Source organism: Bos indicus, chromosome 10 (assembly GCF_029378745.1).
Source record: "Bos indicus isolate NIAB-ARS_2022 breed Sahiwal x Tharparkar chromosome 10, NIAB-ARS_B.indTharparkar_mat_pri_1.0, whole genome shotgun sequence".
In the NCBI taxonomy this organism is placed as follows: domain Eukaryota; kingdom Metazoa; phylum Chordata; class Mammalia; order Artiodactyla; family Bovidae; genus Bos; species Bos indicus.
In genome coordinates this window covers 60,259,007-60,283,538 of record NC_091769.1, presented here as the reverse complement: position 1 = coordinate 60,283,538, position 24,532 = coordinate 60,259,007, and the positions used below count along the sequence as shown (strand labels likewise).

Below are 24,532 nucleotides of genomic sequence, written 5' to 3'. Positions count from 1 at the left end.
ACTGCTTCCACCATTTCCCCTTCTGGATGGGACTGGATGCCAAGATCTTAGTCTTTTTAATGTTGAGTTTTAATCTGGCTTTTTCACTCTCTTCTTTCACCCTCATCAAGAGACTCTTTAGTTCCTCTTCACTTTCTGCCATTAGAGTGGAATTATCTGCATGTCTGAGGTTGTTGACATTTCTTCTGGCAATCTTGATATCAGCTTCTAACTCATCCACCCCAGCATTTTGCATGATGTACTCTGCATGTAATTTAAATAAACAGGTGACAATATACAGCCTTCTCATTCTCCTTTCCCAATTTGGAACCAGTCAGTTGTGTCATGTAATGTTCTAACTGTTGCCTCTTGAACTGCATACAGGTTTCTCAGGAGAAAAGTAAGGTGTTCTGGTATTCCCATCCCTTTAAGAGTTTCCCACAGTTTGTTATGCTCCACACAGTCAAAGGCTATAGTGTAATCAATGAAGCAGAGGTAGATGTTTCTTTGGAATTCCCTTGCTTTCTCTATGATACAGAGAATGTTGGCAATTTGATTTCTGATTCCTCTACCTTTTCTAAACCCAGCTTGTACATCTGGAATTTCTCAATTCAAGTATTGCTGAAACCTCACTTGAAGGATTTTGAGCATAATCTTAAGTGCAATTGTCTAGTAGTTTGAAAGTTCTTTAGCACTGCCCTTCTTGGGAATTGGTATAACGATTGACCTTTTCCAGTCCTGTAGCCACTGCTGGGTTTTCCAAATTTCCTGATGTATTGAGTGCAGCACTTTAATAGCATTAACTTTTAGGATTTTAAATAGCTCTGCTGGAATTCCATCACCTTCACTAGCTTTATTTGCAGGAGTGCTTCCTAAGGTCCACTGACTTCACACTGAAGGGTGTCTGGCTCTAGGTGAGTGGCCATACCACTGTGGTTATCTGGGTCATTAAGATCTTTTTTGTACAGTTCTTATGTATGTTCTTGCCATCACTTCTTGATTTCTTCTACTTCTATTATGTCTTTACGGTTTATATCCTTTATGTGCCCATCTTTGCATGAAATATTCCTTTGATAGCTCCAATTTTCTTGACGAGATTTTTACTCTTTCCCCTTCTGTTGTTTTCCTCTTTTTTTTTTTTTTGCATTGTTCATTGAATAAAGCCTTCTCGTCTCTCATTATTCTCTGGAACTCTGCATTCAGTTGGGGGTACGTTTCCCTTTCCCCTTTTCTTTTCATTTCTCTCCTTTCCTCAGATATTTGTAAAGCCTCCTCAGACAACCATTTTGCCTTTCTGCATTTCTTTTTCTTTGGGGTGATTTTGGTCAGTGCTTCCTGTACAGTGTTATGAACTTCTGTCCATAGTTCTTCAGGCATTCTGTTTACCAGATCTAACCCATTAAATTTATTTGTTACCTCCACTGTATAATCATAGGGGATTTGATTTAGGTCATAACTGAGTGGCCTAGTGGTTTCCCCTGCTTTATTTAGTTTAAGCCTGAATTTTGCTTTAAGGAGCTGATGATCTGAGCCACATTCAGCTCCAGGTCTTGTTTTTGCTGACTGGATAGTCCTTCCCCATCTTTGGCTACAAAGAATGTAATCAGTCTGATTTTGGCATAAACCATCTGGTGATATCCATATGTAAAGTCACCTCTTGTGTTGTTGAAAAAGGGTGTTTGCTATGACCAGTGCATTCTCTTGGCAGAATTTTGTTAGCCTTTGCCCTGGTTCATTTTGTACTCCAAGGCCAAGCTTGCCTGTTATTCCAGGTATCTCTTGGCTTTTTACTTTTGCATTCCAGTCCCCTGTGATGAATAGGACATATTTTTTTGGTCTTCATCCTAGAAGGTCAGGTAGGTCTTCATAGAACTGCTCAACTTCAGCTTTTTCAGCATCAGTGGTTTGGGCATAGACTTGGATTACTGTCATGTTGAATGGTTTGCCTTGAAAACAAACTGAGATCATTCTGTAGTTTTTGAGGTTGCACCCAAGTACTGCATTTCAGGCTTTTTTGCTGATTATGAGAGCTTCTCCATTTCTTCTACAGGATTCTTGCCCACAGTAGTAGATATAATGATCATCTGAATTAAATTTGCCCATTCCCAATCATTTAGTTCACTGATTCCTAAGATACTGATGTTTATTCTTACCATCTCCTGCTTGACCACATCTAATTTATCTTGATTCATGGACCTATCATTCCAGGTTCTTAAGCAACACTGTTTTTTTACAGCATTGGATTTTACTTTCATCACCAGACACATCCACAACTGAGCATTGTTTCACTTAGGCCCAGCCACTTCATTCTTTCTGGAACTATTAGTAATTGTCCTTCACTTTTCCCCAGTAGCATATTGGACACCTTTTGACCTGGGGGGGGTGCTCATCTTTGGGTGTCATATCTCTTTGCCTTTTTAAACAGTTCATGGGGTTCTCATGGCAAGAATACTTGACTGTCTTGCCATTCCTTTCTTCAGTGGACCATGCATTGTCAGAACTCTCCACTCTGACCTGTCTGTCTTGGGTGACACTACGTGGCATGGCTCATAACGTCACTGAGCTACGCAAGCCCCTTCATCATGACAATGCAGTGTTCCATGAAGGCACTTTTGGATGTAGTTTCCTGTAGATATTAATTAAACCCAGCTCATCTATAGTGTCATTTATGGCCTTTGTTGCCTTGTTGAATTTCTGTTTGGATGATCTATTGATGTCAGTGAGGTGTTAAAAATCTCCTATTATTACTGTATTATTGTCTATTTCTCTTATGTCTCTTAGTATTTTATCTATATATGGAGATACTCATGTATTGTGCGCATGCTGTGCTGTGCTTAGTCGCTCAGTCATGTCCAACTCTTTGCAACACCATGGACTGTAGCCCACCAGGCTCCTTTGTCCATGGGAGTTCTCCAGGCAAGAATACATGTTAAAAATTATAATATCTTCTTGTAGTGATCCATTTATAATTATATAATGCCTTTCTTTTTCTTTAGTTAAAGCCTTTGTTTTGAGGTCTATTTTGTCTGATGTGGGTATTGCTACCTCAGCTTTCCTGTTGCTTCCATTTGCATGAAATATTTTTATTCCATCCCATCATTGTCATTCTGGGTGTGGTTTTTACCATGAAATGAGTCACTTACTGGTGGCTTATTGCAGATATTTGGTGTTTTTTTCTTAATACAATCAGCCACTCTGTCTTTTGATCAAAACATTTATTCTGTTGCTATGAGAAGTGATTATTGATTGGTATGTATTTTAGGGCCATTTTGTTTCATGATTCCCTGTGGCTTTTGTACTTTTCTTTGTTCTTCTTTTTTTCTGTTGTGATTTGATGATTTTCTTTTGCAATATGCTTGAGTTACTTTCTTTTGATTTTTATGATTCTATTGTATGTTTTTGATTTGGGTTACCATAGGGTCATGTCAGCAATACGTGAACCATGAAATTCCAGATGTTCAAGCTGGTTTTAGAAAAGGCAGAGGAACCAGAGATCAAATTGCCAACATCTGCTGGATCATGGAAAAAGCAAGAGAGTTCCAGAAAAACATCTATTTCTGCTTTATTGACTATGCCAAAGCCTTTGATTGTGTGGATCACAATAAACAGTGGAAAATTCTGAAAGAGATGGGAATACCAGACCACCTGACCTGCCTCTTGAGAAACCTGTATGCAGGTCAGGAAGCAACAGTTAGAACTGGACATGGAACAACAGACTGGTTCCAAATAGGAAAAGAAGTACATCAAGGCTGTATATTGTCACCGTGCTTATTTAACTTATATGCAGAGTACATCATGAGAAACGCTGGGCTGGAAGAAGCACAAGCTGGAATCAAGATTGCTGGGAGAAATATCAATAACCTCAGATATGCAGATGACACCACCCTTATGGCAGAAAGTGAAGAGGAACTAAAAAGTCTCTTGAGGAGAGTGACAAAATTGGCTTAAAGCTCAACATTCAGAAAACGAAGATCATGGCATCTGGTCCCATCACTTCATGGGAAATAGATGGGGAAACAGTGGAAACAGTGTCAGACTTTATTTTTCTGGGCTCCAAAATCACTGCAGATGGTGACTGCAGCCATGAAATTAAAAGACGCTTACTTCTTGGAAGGAAAGTTATGATCAACCTAGATAGCATATTGAAAAGCAGAGACATTACTTTGCCAACAAAGGTCCATCTAGTCAAGGCTATGGTTTTTCCTGTGGTCATGTATGGATGTGAGAGTTGGACTGTGAAGAAAGCTGAGCGCCGAAGAATTGATGCTTTTGAACTGTGGTGTTGGAGAAGACTCTTGAGAGTCCCTTGGACTGCAAGGAGATCCAACCAGTCCATTCTGAAGGAGATCAGCCCTGGGATTTCTTTGGAGGGAATGATGCTAAAGCTGAACTCCAGTACTTTGGCCACTTCATGCAAAGAGTTGACTCACTGGAAAAGACTCTGATGCTGGGAGGAATTGGGGGCAGGAGGAGAAGGGGACAAAAGAGGATGAGATGGCTGGATGGCATCACCAACTCGATGAACGTGAGTTTGAGTGAACTCCAGGAGTTGGTGATGGACAGGCAGGCCTGGCGTGCTGCAATTCACGGGGTCACAAATAGTCGGACATGACTGAGCAACTGAACTGAACTGAGGGTCATGTATGTTGGTCCATAAATATACCAACTTGCTTTAAACTGATAGTCATTCAAGTTCAAACACGTTCTTGAAGATCTATTGTTAACTGCTCTCCACATTTTGTGTTTTGATGTCCTATTTTATATATTCATGCTTATACTTTTACTGCTTATTGTAGTTATAATCACTTTTAAATTTTTTATATTTTTTAAATGTATGTACTGATTATTTATATAATCTTCATTCCTTACTTTATATCTGCCTTTCCTATAGTGGCTTTTCCTTTCTTATAGATTCTTTCTTCTTTGCTATTTAGAGGGGACACTTAAATATTTATTTTTAGGGTATGTTTAGTATTGCTGAATCCTTTTATCTTTTGCTTGTCTGAGAAATATTTTATCTCTCTTTCTATTCTAAATTATAATATTTCAGAGTAGAGTATCCTATGTTGCAGGGTTTTCCCCTTCAGGGCTTGGGATACATCATGCCACTCCCTTCTGGCCTGCAAAGTTTCTGCAGAGAAATTAGTTGATAACCTTATGAGGGTTCCTTATAAGTGACTCCTTGTTTGTTTCCTGCTGTCTTTAGAATCCTCTTTTATGTCTAACTTTTGCCATATTAATTTTGACATGTTTTGGCATGGGACTGCTTGGTTTGTCTTGTTTGAGACCCTCTGTGCTTCCTGTACCAGGATACATGTTTCCTTTTTTAGGTTTGGGAAGTTTGGGGCCATAATTTTTAATATAATTTTTATTTGGAGTATAGTTGATGTACAGTGTTGTGTTGGTTTCAAGTGTACAGCAAATTGGTTCAGTTATATCCATTCTTTTTCAGATTCTTTTCCCATATAGGCTATTACGGAATTTTGAGTAGAGTTTCCTGTGACATAGAGTAAGTCCTTGTTTATTATCTATTTTATATATAGTAGTGTATATATGTTAATCCTGAATTACTAATTTATCCCCCACAACCTTTCCCCTTTGGTAGTCATAAGTTTGTTTTTGAAGTCTGAGAGTCTATTTCTGTTTTGTAAATAAGTTCATTTGTATAATTTTTTAGATTCCACATAGAAGTGATATCATATGATATTTATTTTTCTCTGTCTGACTTACTTCACTCAGTATGACAATCTCTGGGTCCATCGATGTTGCTACAAATGGCATTATTTCATTCTTTTTTATGGCTGAGTAATATTCAATTATACTTATGTACCACATCTTCCTTATCCATTCCTCTGTCAATAGATATTTAGGTTGCTTCCAGGTCTTGGCTGTTGCAAATAGTGCTGCAATGAATATCAGGGTGCATGCATTTTTTCAAATTATAATTTTCTCCAGATATATGACCTTGAGTGGGATTCCTGGATCTTATGTTATTTCTATTATTAGTTTTTTAAGAAACTGCCATACTGTTATCCATAGTGGTTGTACCAATTTACATTCCCACCAACAGTTTTGAAGGGTTCCCTTTTCTTCACACCCTCTCCAGCATTTATTGTTTGTAGACTTTTGGTGGCCATTCTGACTCGTGTGTATACTTCATTATAGTTTTGATTTCCTTTTCTCTAATAAGTAGCAATGTTGAGCATTTTTCCAATATCACTGATGAATACAGAACCAAAAATCCTCAACAAAATACTAGCAGACCAAATCTAACAATATATTAAAGGATCATACACCATGATCAAGGTGATTTATCTATCCCTGAGATGCAAGGACTTTTCAATATCTGCAAATCAATTTGTGTGACTCACCACAGTAACAGACTGAGGAATAAAAACCATATGAATATTTCAATAGATGCAGAAAATCTTTTGATAAAATTCAATACCCATTTATGAAAAATATTCTCCAGAGAGTCAGCATAAAGAGAACCTACCTCAATATGATAAAGACTATATATGACAAAGAAAACATCATACTCAATGGTGAAAAGCTGAAAGTGTTTTCTCTCAGATCAGGAACAAGACAAGAATGTCCACTCTTGCCACCTTTATTCAACATAGTTTTGAAAATCCTAGCTATTCCAATCAAAGAAGAAAAAGAAATAAAAGGAATCTAAATTGGAAAAGAGGTAAAACTGTCATTGTTTGCAGATGACATGATACTATATACAGAAAATCCTAAAGATGCTGTGAGAAAACCACTAGAGCTCATGAGTGAATTTAGTAAAGATACAGGTACAAAATTAACACACAGAAATCTCTTGCACGTCTACACACAAACAACAGAAGACTAGAAACAGAAACTAAGGAAACAATCCATTTACCATCTCATCAAAAAGAATAAAATATGTAGGAACAAACCTACCTATGGAGGCAAAAGACCTGTACTCTGAAAACTATAAGACACTAATGAAAGAAATTGAAGATGACACAAACAGAAAGATATACCATGTTCATGGATTGGAAGAATCAATATTGTCAAAGTGACTTTACTACCCAAGATTCAATATCATCCCTATCAAATTTCCAATGGCCTTTTTCACAGACCTAGAATATTTTTTAATGTGTATGGAAACACAAATAATCCCAAATAGCCACAGCAATCCTGAGAAAGAAAAATGGAGCTGGAGGAATCAAACTCCCTGACTTCAAACCACACTACAAAGCTACAGTAATCAAAACAGTATGGTATTGGTACCAAAACAGAAATATAGATCAATGGGACAGGATAGAAAGCCTACTAATAAACTCATGCACCTATGGTCAATTAATCTATGACAAAGGAGGCAAGAATGTACAACGGAGAAAAGACAGTCTTTTCAATAAGTGGTGCTGGGAAAACTGGACAGCCATATATAAAGAATGGAATTAGAACATTCTCTAATATATTATACAAAAATAAACTCAAAATGAATTAAAGAGCCAAACATAAGACCAGATACTGAAAAACTCTTAGTTGAAAACAGAGGAGAACATTCTTTGACATCAATTCCAGCAATCTTTTTGGATCCACCTCCTAGAATATTGAAAATAAAAACAAAAATAAACAAATGGGACCTAATTAAACTTAAAAGTTTTTGCACAGCAAAGGAAACAATAAATAAAAAGACAACCCACAGAATTGAGGAAAATATATGCAAATAAAGTGACCATCAAGGAATTACTCTCCAAAACATACAAACAGCTCATGCAGTTTGATATCAAAAAAGCAAACAACCCAATCAAAAAATGAGCAGATCTAAATAAAGATTTCTCCAAAGAATGGATGGCTAAAAAGAACGTAATTTCTTAAATATGTTTTGATACCATTTTCTCTCTTCTCCTGGATTCCCTGTTATGTGTAGGTTGTCATGTTTTATATTAACCTGTAGATCTTGAATGTTGCTTCCTTTTTTTTTTCATTTGTCTTTCTGTCTGCTGTTTTAATTGGCTGATTTCCACTATCCTGTCTTCCAGATCACTGATTCATTCTTTTGTCTCATTTAGTCAGCTATCCATTGCTTCTAGATTGTTTTTTAATCGCAGAAATTAATTTTTTTGTTTGCTTATCCTGATAGTTTCCAATTCCTTGTTTTAATGATCCCTGTTTCTTTCAGTAATCCTTTTAGTTAGCATTTCTATTACCAGCTTTTTGAACTTGGGACCTGATATACTGGTGAGCTTTGTTTATTTGTTCTTGCAGGGGATTTTGCTTGTTCTCTTAATTGGGAGTTGTTCCCCTGCCTTTTAATTTTACTTGACTTTCTCAGTCTCTAGGAATTTAGGAGAAATAGTTAACTATTGTGCTCTTGAAGAGGTGTTTTTATGTGGGAGCATCACTGTGTAGACTGTGTGTGACCAATGTGTTGGATGCAAGACATAGTTTTGATAAGGATACGAGCCATGTCTTCCCTCAGAGTGTGTTGGCCACTATACCCTGATAGGGATGTGGTTGGTATTGGGGTATCTAAAGCCTATGAAGCGTGTGAGGCAGGACTTTTTCTTGCTCCATGGCTGTTGCAACCCTGTCAGGGACCAGATCTGCTCACCAAATGTTGGAGTAGAAATCCTGAAGTTCGGACTTGATCAGGCTCCATTTCCCTTGAATGCCTGCCCTGCCTCAGAGGAGGTGATCACTGAAGCCAGTTGAGGCCCGTGAGCTCACAGAGGACTAATGTGCTACCTGTGTAGCCATCTGTGGTTCCACTAGAACACAGCCCGATCACATCCCTTCTCCCATATGTTCATCTCAGATCTTTTACAAGGCTGTGGTGTAAGGGAGAGGGTCAAAGCACTCACTGGCTGGAAGACGGATCATGGCATGCAGGTTAAGGTATCTCCTGCTGCACCACCGGAGAAAGCACCAACAGTGGCCACCATCGCCCCACCTGGACAACACTCCAGGCTCCCTGGGCTCTCCCTGAGCAGCTAGACCAAGTGTTCCCCCTGGGCCCACCTGGCTCAGACCTCAAGCCAAGTTGCGGCATGGAGTGAGCAGGGCCAGAGCCTTTGTTGGGTTGGAGTGGGGACAGGAGCAGGGACCAAGGTGCACCAGTTCCAGTGCTACTGTAATCATTGACAATGCCTGCTACTGTCCCAACCCAGCTTCACTCCAGGCCCTCGGGCTATCTCTGACTAGCTATACCAAGTCTTTTCCCAGTGCTTGGCTGTCTCAGATCCCACACTAAGTTATGGTGGGGAGTGAACAGGTCCAGGGTGTTTGCCCCGCTTGGATTCAGGAGCATGGTGAGGCAGCAGCCACTAGTGCGAAGTTCTTTCCTCCCTGATTGTTGGCAAGCCAGTACTCACACATTCTTTGCAGGTAAAGTCTCGGCTTCCCCAGTCCTTTTGTTCCAACAGCTCTCTCAACAGCCAAGGAGACTTGTCTCCTCCATGTAGACCACAGGACTGGGAGGCCCAGTCTGTGGTTTCACCTACTCACTCCCCAAGGTGAGGGTTCATCTTTGTGGACCTATTCTCCCTCTTAGATCCCTCCCAGGGACAGAGGTTTAGACTTTATGTCTTTTCGCCATGGTACCCATTTACACAGGCTTCTCTGATGGCTCAGCAGTAAAAGAATCCACCTGCCCAGATCAGGAAGATCCCCTGGAGGAGGGCATAGCAACCCACTCCAATATTCTTGCCTGGAGAATCCCATGGACAGAGGAGCCTGGTGGGCTACAGTCCACAGAATCACAAAGAACTGGACACAACTAAAGTGAAATTAAAAGATGCTTATTCCTTGGAAGGAAAGTTATGACCAACCTAGATAGCATATTCAAAAGCAGAGACATTACTTTGCCAACAAAGGTCCGTCTAGTCAAGGCTATGGTTTTTCCTGTGGTCATGTATGGATGTGAGAGTTGGACTGTGAAGAAGGCTGAGCACCAAAGAATTGATGCTTTTGAACTGTGGTGTTGGAGAAGACTCTTGAGAGTCCCTTGGACTGCAAGGAGATCCAACCAGTCCATTCTGAAGGAGATCAGCGCTGGGATTTCTTTGGAAGGAATGATGCTAAAGCTGAAACTCCAGTACTTTGGCCACCTCATGCGAAGAGTACTCACTGGAAAAGACTCTGATGCTGGGAGGGATTTGGGGGCAGGAGGCGAAGGGGACGACAGAGGATGAGATGGCTGGATGGCATCACTGACTCGATGGACGTGAGTCTGAGTGAACTCTAGGAGTTGGTGATGGACAGGGAGGCCTGGTGTGCTGCGATTCATGGGGTCGCAAAGAGTCGGACACGACTGAGCGACTGAACTGAACTGAAAGTGACTTAGCATGCACCCATTTACATGGAGATCTTTCTCACAGGTTTGGTTGCATAGAAGTTCTGCCAGTTCCCATTAGTTTTTCATGTGGATTGTTCCACATGTTTTGACATATTTTTAATGTCTTTGTGTGGAAAGGTGAGCTCCACATCCTCCTATTCCACCATCTTGATACTGTTCATCAACTTGTTTATGCCAAGGAGACACAGGACTATCCCCACTAAGCACTAGTATTAGGGAAACCACCTTGACTATGTAGATGAGAGCTTGCCAGTCTTTTAACACCCCTCTCATCATCATCTTTGTATTTTAACACCCCTCTCATCATATTTGTCCATATTTTTTCAGCTTCAAAGTAGTCCCTTCCAGATCTTGACAAGGTTCTCAGGGAATATGAAAACATTTTAGAGATTACGGATGATTCCAACTTCCATTATCAGACCACAGATCACTTTAAAGACTACAGTCAGTCAAAAGAACCTGCAGTATAACTCAGAGAAGAGAGGAGGCCAGAAGGAAGAACACCTGTTTTCAAATATTTGAGATGCTATCATGAGGAAGAGACTGACTCAACATATTCTCAAAAGGTGGAAGCAGGCACTGGGTGGTGACTGGGGGTAACCAGATTTCAGGTTGGGAGAAGGGGCCATTTCCTCACAATGGGGCTGTACTCTTAGGGGACTGGCTGCCTTGAGCTAGTGAACATGGCATCCCTGAGAACACTTGGGCAGAGGGTGAATGCCACCTGTAGGCTTATTATGAAGAGGGTTCCTGCATGAAGTAGAAACTATACTATCCTCTGTTAGAATGCAGAAGTGTCACCTGGAACAGTTCTACAGATATTTAGCAGATGTCTGAGATAACGGCAGATGTCTGCCATAGATGTTTAGCAGATCTCTGAGATAACAGAGAGACTATGAAGGCCAACCTGGATAGGGTGTTTGATGGTGAAAAGAGTACAGACTGAGTGAAGGACGATGCTCAAGACAAACTACCCACCTTACAACACTGTCTCAATTATCACTGATATCCAAAGAAACATAGTTCCTCTGGAGCTTCCCAGGTGTCCAGGACTCAGGGAAGGCACTCTACACATTTTCTCCACCCCATGTCTTTTTTTTTTTTTTTTAAACCTGGGAGCCCTCCCATCCAGCAGCAAGTCAACTAAATGCCTCTGACTGCTCTATGGTGCTGTTTTGGAGAAAGTCCTCAGGCCTGGAGGATCAGATAGAAAGCCAAAAGTGAAAGCTAAGCAGCAGTTGATGAGTATATAATTGAGAATAGCCTTTGGGGGTTTAGATCTGATACCCTTGATTTCAGCTTAATGGGTGGATGGACCAAGGAACACCACCACAGTGTAGCTAAAAGGAGGAGGGTTGGGGATACGTGTGGAGTGATAAAGAGCACAAGAGACCTACAGGCAGCTTTGACTGGACACACATATCTCATCTTAGAACTTCTCAGAATGAGCTAATAATAATGATTACTATACAAAATAGCAAGTCAAAGAATTATTCAATGGATCTGGGTTTGCTCCACAGAAATTTGGAGATGTATAGAGCTGTGAAAAGAAGAGAAGTGAAAAGCAAAGGAGAAAAGGACAGATATAAACATCTGAATGCAGAGTTCCAAAGAATAGCAAGAAGAGATAAGAAAGCCTTCTTCAGTGATCAATGCAAAGAAATAGAGGAAAACAATGGAATGGGAAAGACTAGGGATCTCTTCAAGAAAATCAGAGATACCAAAGGAACATTTCATGCAAAGATGGGCTCGATAAAGGACAGAAATGGTATGGACCTAACAGAAGCAGAAGATATTAAGAAGAGATGGCAAGAATACACAGAAGAACTGTACAAAAAAGATCTTCACGACCCAGATAATCATGATGGTGTGATCACTGACCTAGAGCCAGACATCCTGGAATGTGAAGTCAAGTGAGCCTTAGGAAGCATCACTACGAACAAAGCTAGTGGAGGTGATGGAATTCCAGTTGAGCTATTCCAAATCCTGAAAGATGATACTGTGAAAGTGCTGCACTCAATATGCCAGCAAATTTGGAAAACTCAGCAGTGGCCACAGGACTGGAAAAGGTCAGTTTTCATTCCAATCCCAAAGAAAGGCAATGCCAAAGAATGCTCAAACTACCGCACAATTGCACTCATCTCACACGCTAGTACAGTAATGCTCAAAATTCTCCAAGCCAGGCTTCAGCAATACATGAGCTGTGAACTTCCTGATGTTCAAGCTGGTTTTAGAAAAGGCAGAGGAACCAGAGATCAAATTGCCAACATCCGCTGGATCATGGAAAAAGCAAGAGAGTTCCAGAAAAGCATTTATTTCTGCTTTATTGACTATGCCAAAGCCTTTGATTGTGTGGATCACAATAAACTGCGGAAAATTCTGAAAGAGATGGGAATACCAGACCACGTGATCTGCCTCTTGAGAAATTTGTATGCAGGTCAGAAAGCAACAGTTAGAACTGGACATGGAACAATAGACTGGTTCCAAATAGGAAAAGGAGTACGTCAAGGCTGTATACTGTCACCCTGCTTATTTAACTTATATTAAGAGTACATCATGAGAAACGCTGGGCTGGAAGAAACACAAGCTGGAATCAAGACTGCCGGGAGAAATATCAATAACTTCAGATATGCAGATGACACCACCCTTATGGCAGAAAGTGAAGAGGAACTAAAAAGCCTCTTGATGAAAGTGAAAGAGGAGAGTGAAAGAGTTGGCTTAAAGCTCAACATTCAGAAAATGAAGATCATAGCATCCGGTCCCATCACTTCATGGGAAATAGATGGGGAAACAGTGGAAACAGTGTCAGACTTTATTTTTCTGGGCTCCAAAATCACTACAGATGGTGACTGCAGCCATGAAATTAAAAGACGCTTACTCCTTGGAAGGAAGGTTATGACCAACCTAGATAGCATATTCAAAAGCAGAGACATTACTTTGCCAACAAAGGTCCATCTAGTCAAGGCTATGGTTTTTCCTGTGGTCATGTATGCATGTGAGAGTTGGACTGTGAAGAAGGCTGAGCGCCGAAGAATTGATGCTTTTGAACTGTGGTGTTGGAGAAGACTCTTGAGAGTCCCCTGGACTGCAAGGAGATCCAACCAGTCCATTCTGAAGGAGATCAGCCCTGGGATTTCTTTGGAAGGAATGATGCTAAAGCTGAAACTCCAGTACTTTGGCCACCTCATGCGAAGAGTTGACTCGTTGGAAAAGACTCTGATGCTGGGAGGGATTGGGGGCAAAAGGAGAAGGGGATGACAGAGGATGAGATGGCTGGATGGCATCACTGACTCGATGGACGTGAGTCTCAGTGAACTCCAGGAGTTGGTGATGGACAGTGAGGCCTGGCGTGCTGCGATTCATGGGGTCGCAGAGTCGGACACGACTGAGGGACTGATCTGATCTGATCTGATCATATCACATTCTTTTATCTTTCTATATCCAGTTAGGCTAGCTCTCAACCTCTAGTCTTTCCATACATCCCTTTGGCTTCTATAAAAATCTCAGCTCTTACTTGGTCCCAGGAGCCAGGAGAGGGCCTAGTCCTTGGTCCCTAGTGAATGTCATTATTTCCATGGCTCCCATGTCACCTCTGTTGGTGTCTGGCTCTCCCAGCTGGTCACAAACAAAGTTATAGGAACAAACACTATTGCTCTGAAGTCCTGAACCATACTGTGTTTTTTTTTTTTTTTCCTTTTTTTTCAGTTATGTATATATTTAATTTTTTAATTGAAGGATTATTGCTTTGCAATATTGTGTTAGTTTCTGTCATATATCAGCATTAATCAGCCATAGGTATATGTATCTCCCCTGACTCCTGAATCTCCGTCCCACCTCCCTCCCCATCCGACCCCTCTTTTAATCCCCATGTTGAGTTCCCTGCATCATACAGCAAGTTCCCACTATCTGCTTTTCACATGGGAGTGCATATGTTTCCATGCTGCTTCTCCAGCTGTCCCACCCTCTCCTTCCCTCAATCCATGTCCACAAGTCTGTTCTCTATATCTGCATCTCCATTGCTGCCCTGCAAATAGCTTCATTAGTATCAGCTTTCTAGATTCCATATATATATGCATTAATATATTTGTATTTCTCTCTCTGACTTACTTCACTCTGTATAATAAGCCCTAGGCTCGTCCACTTCATTAGAACTGACTCAAATCAAATACATTCCTTTTTATGGCTGAGTAATATTCCATTGTGTGTGTGTGTGTGTGTGTGTGTGTATACACACACACATACCACAGCTTCTTTATCCATTCATCTGTCAATGGACATCTAGGTTGCTTCCATGTCCTGGCTATTGTAAAGAGTGCTTCAATGAACACTGGGGTTCATGTGTCTTTTTCAATTATGGTTTTCTCAGGGTATAGGCCCAGTAATGGGATTATTGAGTCATATGGTACTTTTACTCCTAGTTTTTTAAGGAATTTCCATACTGTCTGTATCAATTTACATTCCCACCCACAGTGCAAGAGGGTTCTCTTTTCTCCACATCCTCTCCAGCATTTATTGTTTGTAGATTTTTTTGATGATGGGCCTTTCTGATCACTGTGAGGTAATACCTCATTGTAGTTTTTATTTTCATTTCTCTAATAATGAGTGACATTGAGCATCTTTTCATGTGTTTGTTAGCCATCTGTATGTCTTCTTTGGAGAAATGTTTGTTTAGGTCTTCTACCCACTTTTTGATTGGGTTTTTTGTTTTTTTGGTATAAGCTACATAATCATTTATAAGATTTTTATTTATAAAAATATTTTACCAATAATGTCAGTAATTCATAAAGATAAGAAACCATTCACAATACCTCAGGATAGTTTGTCATTAATGCTATACAGTTAGAAACTATTCCTGTTGTTCAAAACACATAGCTTTAGGAAATATAAACAATTTTGACCTGCCATATAGTATCTATGAATTACTTAGCTTAGAAATTTTGTTTTTATCTAGTTCAGACCAAGTAAAGTAAAAGTCGTTCAGTCATGTCTGACTCTTGGCAACCCCATGGACTATACAATCCATGGAATTCTCCAGGCCAGAAAACTGGAGTGGGTGGCCTTTCCCTTCTCCAGGGGATCATCCCAACCCAGGGATCAGACCAAGTAGGCACATTATAAATAAAAATAGGTACAGTTTCCATATGTGACTTAGCATGTGATCAGAATAGGGCTGAATGCCAGCCACAGTTAACAGTAGGGAAGCATCAGTCATTCATGCTTCTGTCCATTCTTACTGGTCAGTGTCCTTGCTGAACACATTGATAATGATTTTAATATCTCTCCCAATCACCTAATCATGATCCCAAATTAATTCTTTTTCAATCATTACTTAATAAAAGTGTCATCGTCTCAAGAAAGTAATACAGATTTTATTCAAAAAAGTTTCTGAGGATGTGTTAGAGTCAGTGTAATTCCCATCCAATCTCTGTCCATTAGTTTGTACTTACATATTTATACAGTGCTGCACACTGAGGGGAGCGGCAGAGAGGGGACCAGAAGTAAAATCATCAACATCAGAGAAATATCCTCCTTTCTGCTCATTCAGGAAGACAGGGAACATAGAAATATTTGTAACAAAGATGAAGCGACTACATTTCTCCTTGATCATTACTTCCAAAGTAAGTTCACCATCATATGACTATGCATCCTGATCCAGTAACATATTTTTTTTTATAAACCCAGGGATGCAGTTTATTAAAAATTTAAACTTGCCCTTATAAACTTTACTGGAACCAAACTTGAGATAGCCAGAGATTTCTGGCCAGCTCATCATGATTATTTTTTGAACTCTGGACATTTACGTACGCAGCTCCAAGCTGATTTGCATTTTTCACCAGTTACAGGAATGGATCTGCCAGGAAATTTTGAAACGTGAGGACAGATAGGCCGCTTTCTTGGTTAAATCATAGCTCCAGTCCTACAGATCAGCCCAGCCGGATCCTCCAGATCTTTTGCAATGAGCATTTTTAAACACATGGGTCATTTAATTCTGGCTTCCAGGCAGTTCGGCAAAATGCTTAGGCTACAGAATTGCAAAAGTTTATGAATTCTCACCAAGGAATGAAATGTGACGCAGTAGAGCACAGTGCAGACATTTAATACCAGATGTTAATGTAAAAATTGGAAAACTGTGGCCTCACATAATTATCTGATCCCTGACCCACAAAAGCCATTTACAGTCCAGAAGGCATCATCGTTTCTGGCTTCTTCCACTATTAAACTTTGTGTCTAATTTTTTTAACCTAAAATAGTAATTCTGAGTTATTTAACTGAGGTAACTAGATTGTATAAATCTCAAGGCATTTTGTGCGCATACTAACAGAGTAATATAAGTAAAAATTTTTCCTGGCTGTAAAAACCAGAAGTAAAGCCTTTCTGATTTGTTTTCTAGTAATTTAAAAAAAAAAAATAGTGTCAGGCACATTTTCCTTGTCTATACTCCACCACCATCTATTAATAACTTCATGAAATGCATAAGGGAAAGGTGGAAATCTTGCTAATTTTCATTGAAAAGAGAACACCTGAAATACACATTTCAAAATACATTGAACTTGTTTGCACTGCTTCCTTAATTCTGTATCCTTAAGCAAAATGATTGGTTTAGGAGGATAGACTGTGGAGATATCCCAGATCTCTGAGGAGAGCCTGGTGCCAGAATGAAGAACTGCGGCTAAGAAGCTACAGACTTGCTGTCACTCAGTGAGTTCAGCTCTGTTACTTCCTGTGTGACATTGGACAAAGCACTTAACCTCTCTGTGTCTTAGTTCCCTCTTCCTGAAAGTGAGTTCAGCACGATCACTCTGCCCACCAGACAGGGTTGCTGTGAGGCTCAAAGAATACACAAACTGAAAAATTCTATATAACTATGAAGGAAATAGCTCAAGTTCTGTTGTTTCCACTTGAATCTTGAGGAAACTGGGACCCAAAGAATCTCCTCTAAGCCCAGGGATAAGGTATTGAGAATTTTAAAGAGGCCCTCTTTTGACCTTGCATGAGTGTCTTACTTTTATTTCCTTATACTTTTGATACTAAAAATGGCAGAGAGGAAAGGAGTTGTAAGATCTCAGTGAATCACCAGTAAGAAACTGTGTTCAGCTGACTCAGCCAGAAGCACTACTCTGGGGTTTAGCACCTCTATGAGGTGAGACTGAGAAAAAGCTGGAGATAGGAGGACACCAGGGACTAGAGAGACAGAAGCCAGTGCCAGAGCCAAGCGCTGCCCTCGGGAGAGCATCCAGTTTGATCTTTTCCCCTTTCATTCTTCTATCCTCCCTTCCTCCCTCCCTCTTTCCCATCAAAAACAATTGCAAATACATAGCAGGCAGTACTGGCAGAACCAACTCATAGAATGTGTGAATAAGAAACTGTCTTTGAGACCATGCTGACCAATTTCTCCACTGATGAACTGACCCTAAGGTCTAGGGGAGTTGGGTGGCATGCCCCGCCTCACACCAATCAGTAGCATCACTGCCATAAGAAGTCAGAGCTCCTGACCCATATTCCAATGAAATTTTCTTTTTTTAATTTAATTTTTATTTTGTATTGGAGTATAGTAGATTTACAAAGTGGTATTTCAGGTATACAGCAAAGTGATTCACTTACACATGTACATATATCCATTCTTTTTCAGATTATTTTCCCATATAGATTATTACAGAATACTGAATAGAGTTCCCTGTGCTATACAGTAGGTTTTTACTGATTATCTATTTTATACATGGTTAGTGTGTTTATCAGAGAAGGCAATGGCACCCCACTCCAGTACTCTTGCCTGGAAAATCCCATGGACAGAGGAGCCTCGTAGGCTACAGTCCATGGGGTCGCTAAGAGTCGGACACGACTGAGTGACTTCACTTTCACTTTTCACTTTCATGTATTGGAGAAGGAAATGGCAACCCACTCCAGTGTTCTTGCCTGGAGAATCCCAGGGACGGGGGAGCCTGTTGGGCTGCCGTCTATGGGGTCGCACAGAGTCGGACACGACTGAAGTGACTTAGCATAGCATAGCATAGTGTGTTTATGTTAATCCCAAATTCTTAATTTATCCCCCACAACACACATCTCCCCTTTGGTAAACCATAAGTTTGTTTTCAAGTCTGTGATTCTGTTTCTGTTTTGTAAATAAGTTCATTTATTATTATTTTTTTTTAGATTCCACATACAAGTGATATCATAGACATTTGTCTTTGTCTGACTCACTTCACTTAGTGTCATCATCTCCAGGTCTTTCCATGCTGCTGCAAATGGTGTGACTGCATTCTTTATAATGGCGGACTAACATTTCACTGTATGTATGTACCACATCTCCTCTACAGTGAAGAGTCAGAAGCATTTTCTCTGAGATCAGGAACAGTACCAGGATGTCCACTCTTGCCCTTTTATTCAACATGGTTTTGGAAGTCCTATCTATGGCAATCAGAGAAGAAAAGGAAATAAAAAGAATCCAAACTGGAAAATAAGTAAAACTGTCACTGTTGCAGATGACATGATACTGGACATAGAAAACCCTAAAGATGCTACCAGAACACTACTAGAGTTCACTAATGAAATTTTCTTGACCTCACATTAACTATGCAGGAGGTTTTGTTATTTGTTTTTCAAATACAATCTAATATTTTTTCCTTTGAGGAGTTAAATTCATTTTGCAGGAAGTCATATCACCTTAAGTGATATTTATCTGGAAACTCTTATCTCCCTTCCTCTTTTTCCAGTCCCTTCTTTATCTCTTGCTTTCTTCACCTCTCTCTGTCTTTAGATCATAGATATATATGGGGGCAAATGAGAGAGAGAAAAATAGGAAACACAATTTGGTCTTTTTTTTAATTTTTATTTATTTTTTTTAATTGAAGTAAGTTGATTTACCATATTGTGTTAGTTTCAGGTGACTAGTGATTCAGTTCTTTCTTTTTCTTTATTACAAGATATTGAGTATAATTCCTCTGGTAAGCCATAAATCCTAACTATATATATATATATATATATATATATATATATATATAGCAGTTTGTTCATCCTATACTCATTTGTCCCTGTGCCCCTCCCTCTCCTCTTTGGTAATCATGTTTGTTTTCTATGTCAAAAAATCTGTCTTTTGTATATACATTCATTTGTAATATTTTTTAGATTCCACATATAAGTGATGATATGTAGTATTTGTCTTTCTCTGTCTGACATATTTCCCTAAGCATATTATTATCTAGGTCCATCCATGTTTCTGGAAATAGCAATATTTCATTTTTCTTAGGTTGAGTTGTAATTCATTGTGTGTGTGTGTGTGTGTGTGTGTGTGTGTGTGTGTATGCGACATTTTTTAAGCCAGTCATCTGTTGATGGGGACTTGGGTTGCTTTCATTTCTTGACTATTTTAAGTAGTGCTGCTATGAACATTGGGGTACATGTACCTTTTTTAATTAGAGTTTTTCCCTTTGGGGGCTATATGCCCAGCAGTGGGATTGCTGCAGCCAGAACTAGAGGGCCAAGATCTCAGAGTAGCTTCATGCATTCAAAGAGTCTCATATTCTACACTGTTTTTCTCCCCAGGGCATTTCTCATTTCAAATCATGGGACATGGAAATATGGAAGAAAATGGTGGCCTAGTGCTGTGGTAGTCTCACTGAAGCAGAGCAACCAAACATTCAGGACTTGAGTCATTACTGGAGAAAAGGGAACCAAGGAGAGGTGAGTCTGACTTTCAGCATGCAATTTTTGCTTTGGTGCTTTTTTATGTCTTCTATGTCTTCTCTCTATAAAAAAACATATTCAACCATAAAAAAATGAAATCTTGGAATTTTTATATATATATATACACACACACACACACACCCTGCCACATATTCTTTCTTTCTTCATCTGTTGATGGACACTTAGGTGACTTCCATATCTTGTCAATTGTAAATAATGCTGCTATGAACATTGAAGTGCATGTATCTTTTTGAATTGTGGTTTTCTCTGGATATATGCCTAGGAGTGGGATTGTTGGATCATATGGTAGTTCTATTTTTAGTTTTTTAAGGAAACTCTATACTGTTCTCTCTATAGCGGCTGTACCAATTTACATTCCCACCAGCAGTGTACTTGGGTTCCCTTTTCTCTACACCCTCTCCAGCATCTATTATTTGGAGGATTTTTGATGATGGCCACTCTGACTGGAGTGACATGCATCTTCATTCTGTAATACTTACCAGGGCTTCCCTGGTAGCTCAGCTGGTAAAGAATCTGCCTGCAATGCAGGAGACCCCGGTTTGATTCCTGGGTTGGGAAGATCCTTGGAGAAGGGAACAGCTATCCACTCCAGTATTCTTAGGCTTCTCTGGTGGCTCTGTGGGTAAAGAATCCGCCTGCAATGCGGGAGACCTGGGTTCGATCCCTGAGTTGGGAAGATCCGCTGGAGAAGGGAACTGCTACCCTCTCCAGTACTCTGGCCTGTAGAATCACCAAGGACAGAGGAGCCTGGCATGCTACAGTCCCTGGGGTCTCAGAGAGTCAGACACAACTGAGCAACTTTCACTTCACTCACTCTGACTGGAGTAAGATGATGCTTCATTGTAGCATTAATTTGCATTTCTCTAATACTTAGCAATGTTGAGTATATATTCATAAGCCTTTTGGCCATCTGTATGCCTTCTTTGGAGAAATGTCTATTTAGGTCATTTGCCCATTTTTTGATTGGGCTATTTCTTTGATATCAAGCCACATGAACTATTTGTAAAATTTGGAGACTAATCCCTTGTTGGTCACATGGTTTGAAAATATTCTCTCCCATTCTGTAGGTTATCTCTGTTTTGTTTATGGTTTCTTTTGCTATACCAAAGTTTTTGAGTTTAATTAGGCCCCATTTATTTACTTTTGTTTTTTTCTCCATTAGTCTATGAGATGGATCCAAAAGGATTGCTACCATTTATGTGGAAAAGGTTCTACCTATGTTTTCCTCTAGTAATTTTATAGTATCAGGTCTTACGTTTGGTCTTTACTCCATCTGAGTTTATTTCTGTGTGTGGTGTTAGATAATGCTCTAATTTTATTCTTTTATGCTTGGCTTTCCAGTTTTCCCAGCACAACTTATTGAAGAGACTGTCTTTTCTCCATTATATAATCTTGTCTCCTTTCTCATAGATTGACTATAAGCGTGTGAATTTCTCTCCAAGTTTTCTCTCCAGTTCCATTGATCTCTATATCTGTTTTTGTGCCAATACTGTTTCAGTTACTATAGCTTTGAAGTAGATAGAATGTGAAGTCTGAAAGGATTATACCCACAGTTTCGTTCTTTTTCCTCAGGATTGGGAAATTCTGGGTCTTTTGTGATTCCATATAAATTTAAGGAGTAACTTTAAAAATTTTTTACTTCTATATAATTTTTAAAGGTTATACCCCATTTCTAATTATTAAAAAATATTGGCTATACTCCCCATGCTGTGCAGTATGTGCTTGTAGCCTTTCTTACACCCAATAGTTTGTATTACCCACTCCTCCACCTCTGTATGACTCCTCCGAATCCTCTCCCTGTTGGTAAGCACTAGTTTGTGGTAACCACTATTTGTGAGTATGCCTTTTTTTTGTTATATTCACTAGTTTATTTTTTATATTCCACATATATCATATAGCTTTTGTCTTTGTCTGACTTATTTCACTTAGGATAATGCCCTTTGAGTCCATTCATGTTGCTGCAAATGGCAAATATTCATTCTGAATAGTATTCTATTGTATAAATATATACCACACCATCTTTATCCATTCATTTGTTGATGGACACATAAGTTGCTTCCGTGTCTTAGCAGTTGTAAATAATGCTGCTGTGAACATTGGAGTTCATGTATCTTTTTGAATTAGTGATTTGGGGTTTTCTGTATGTATACTCCAGAGAAGGCAATGGTACCCCACTCCAGTACTCTTGCTTGGAAAATCCCATGGACGGAGGAGCCTGTTAGACTGCAGTCCATGGGGTCGCTAAGAGTCGGACACGACTGAGCGACTTCACTTTCCCTTTTCACTTTCATGCATTGGAGAAGGAAATGGCAACCCACTCCAGTGTTCTTGCCTGGAGAATCCCAGGGACGGGGGAGCCTGGTGGCTGCCGTCTATGGGGTCGCACAGAGTCAGACATGACTGAAGTGACTATACTCAGGAGTGGAATCTCTGGGTCCACATGGTAGTTCTTTCAGTTTTTTGAAAAATCTCCATACTGTTTTCCACAGTGGCAGAAGCAATTTACATTCCCACCTATGGTGTACAAGGATTCCCTTTCATCCACATCCTTGACAACATTTCTTATTTGTAGACTTTTTGATGATAGTCATTCTGACAGATGTAAGATGATATCTCTTGTGGTTTTGATTTGCACTTCTTTAATGATTAGCGATTTTGAGCATTTTTTCATGTGTTTGTTGGCCATCTGCATTTCCTCTTCAGAAAGTTGTCTATTCAGTTCTTCCACCCATTGTTTAATTGGCTTGTATGGTTTTTGATGTTGAATTGTATGAGCTGCTTATATATGTTGGCTATTAAGCCTTTATCAGTCATATCACTTGCAAATATTTTTTCTTAGAAATATTTCTCCTAGGTTATCTTTTTGTCAGTGGTTTCCTTTACTGTGCAAAAGCTTTAAAGTTTAATTAGGTCCCATTTATTTATGTTTGCTTTTATTTCCATTACTCCAGTAGTCGGACACGAGTGAAGTGACTTAGCAGCAGCAGCAGATGAATCCACTTTTTTGAAATCAGGATCTGGTACACTGGTGAGTTCTGTTTCATGGAATTTCTCTTGCTCTTCTTATTGGGAGTGGTTTATGCATTTTCATTTTATTTAACTTTCTCCTAAATTCATAGAGACACAGAAACTTAGCTTTTGTGGTCTTAAAGGGCATTTTTATATGGGAGCATCACTGTGTAGACTGTGATATCTTTGGTGAAAGGGCTGGTTTTAATATGGACACCAGCCACATATTCCTTCAGGGTGTCCTGGCTGTGTTCCCCTTGATAGGGAGTGTGGTTGGCGTTGGAGGGTGTAAAGCCTGTGTTGGGTATGAAGTGGGATTTCCTCTCAGCTCTGTGGCTGTCACCATCCTGTCAGGGGCGGGGCCTGCTCCCCAGGTGATGGGGTAGAAGCCGGGCTGGTTGGGCCCAATCAGGCTCCATTCCCCCTAAGTGTGTGCCCTGCCCCCCACACACTCACAGAGGAATGATGTGCCGCCTGTGAAGGCCTCTGCAGCTCCACTGGGATGCAGCCCAAGGTCACATCCCTTCCCTGTCATGTTAGTCCCAGATCTAGTACAACATGATGATGTGCAGTGGCTGGGGCATTCACCAGTCTGGAGCTGGAGTCGGGGCTTTGTGGCTGCAGGAACTGAGGTGGCTGAGCTGCTGCCAGCGATCTGGGCCGCCTCCGCCTCCATGCTCAGCTGCAGTGTGGAGTGGGTGGAGCTGGAACACTGGGCTGGGAGGCTCACTGTGGCAAACTCTGGCAGCACTGCCCAAGCACACGCTGACAATGACCACTACTGCCTTAACCAGATCACATCCCAGAGCTGTCTCTCTGTAGCTATACAAATGTCACGGCCAGCTGGCCCAGGTCTCATACAAAGCTATGGTGAGGAGTGAGCAGTACTGGGGCGTTTGCCCCATTCAGACTGAGGAATGCAGCAAGGTGGCAGCTGCCAGTACAAGGCTCTGTCTGCCACGATCGGCACACACAGACTCCTTGGTACTGAGTTTGAGCTTCTGCAGCCCTTCTATGTGTCTCAGCAGTTCTGCCATTGGCCAACAGGGCTTGTCTTCTCCATGCTGTTCCCCAGGCCTGGGAAACCCAGACTGTGGCTCGAACCGCTTGCAGCCCTAGATGAGGATCCACCAATGCAGGACTTCTCTCCCTGTCAGACTCTTCTCAGGGGTGGGGGTCCTGACCTTATGCTTTTTTTCTGTCCTACCTTGTTAGGTGGAGATTTGTCTTGCAGCTTTGGCTGTATAGGAGTTCTTCAGTCAGTTTCCAACTAGTTTTCCATGAGAACTATTCTGTATGTAGATGTATTCTTGATGTCTCTGGAGGGGGAGGTGAACGCCACAGTCTCTCATTCTGCCATCTTGAGCTCTCCTTTGGAAAACACAATTTGTAATTGTCTATAAGAGCTCAAAACTTGGACAAAGATTTTAAAAACACAAGTTATCAACTTTAGTCCTAAATATAGAATTATTTTTTCTTTCCAAATAATCTGATAGTTTACATAAAACT

General features: G+C 40.3%; 1 long non-coding RNA gene across 1 annotated transcript in view; it reads left to right on the top strand.

Moving 5' to 3' along the window:
• LOC139185283 (uncharacterized) overlaps window positions 1–24,532 on the top strand; it is a 53,038-nt gene that overhangs the window by 21,873 nt on the left and 6,633 nt on the right. The window contains exons 2-3 of the long non-coding RNA XR_011568900.1: window positions 19,853–19,990; window positions 22,966–23,042. This is a non-coding gene — a long non-coding RNA (uncharacterized lncRNA). The remainder of the gene's footprint in view (window positions 1–19,852; window positions 19,991–22,965; window positions 23,043–24,532) is intronic.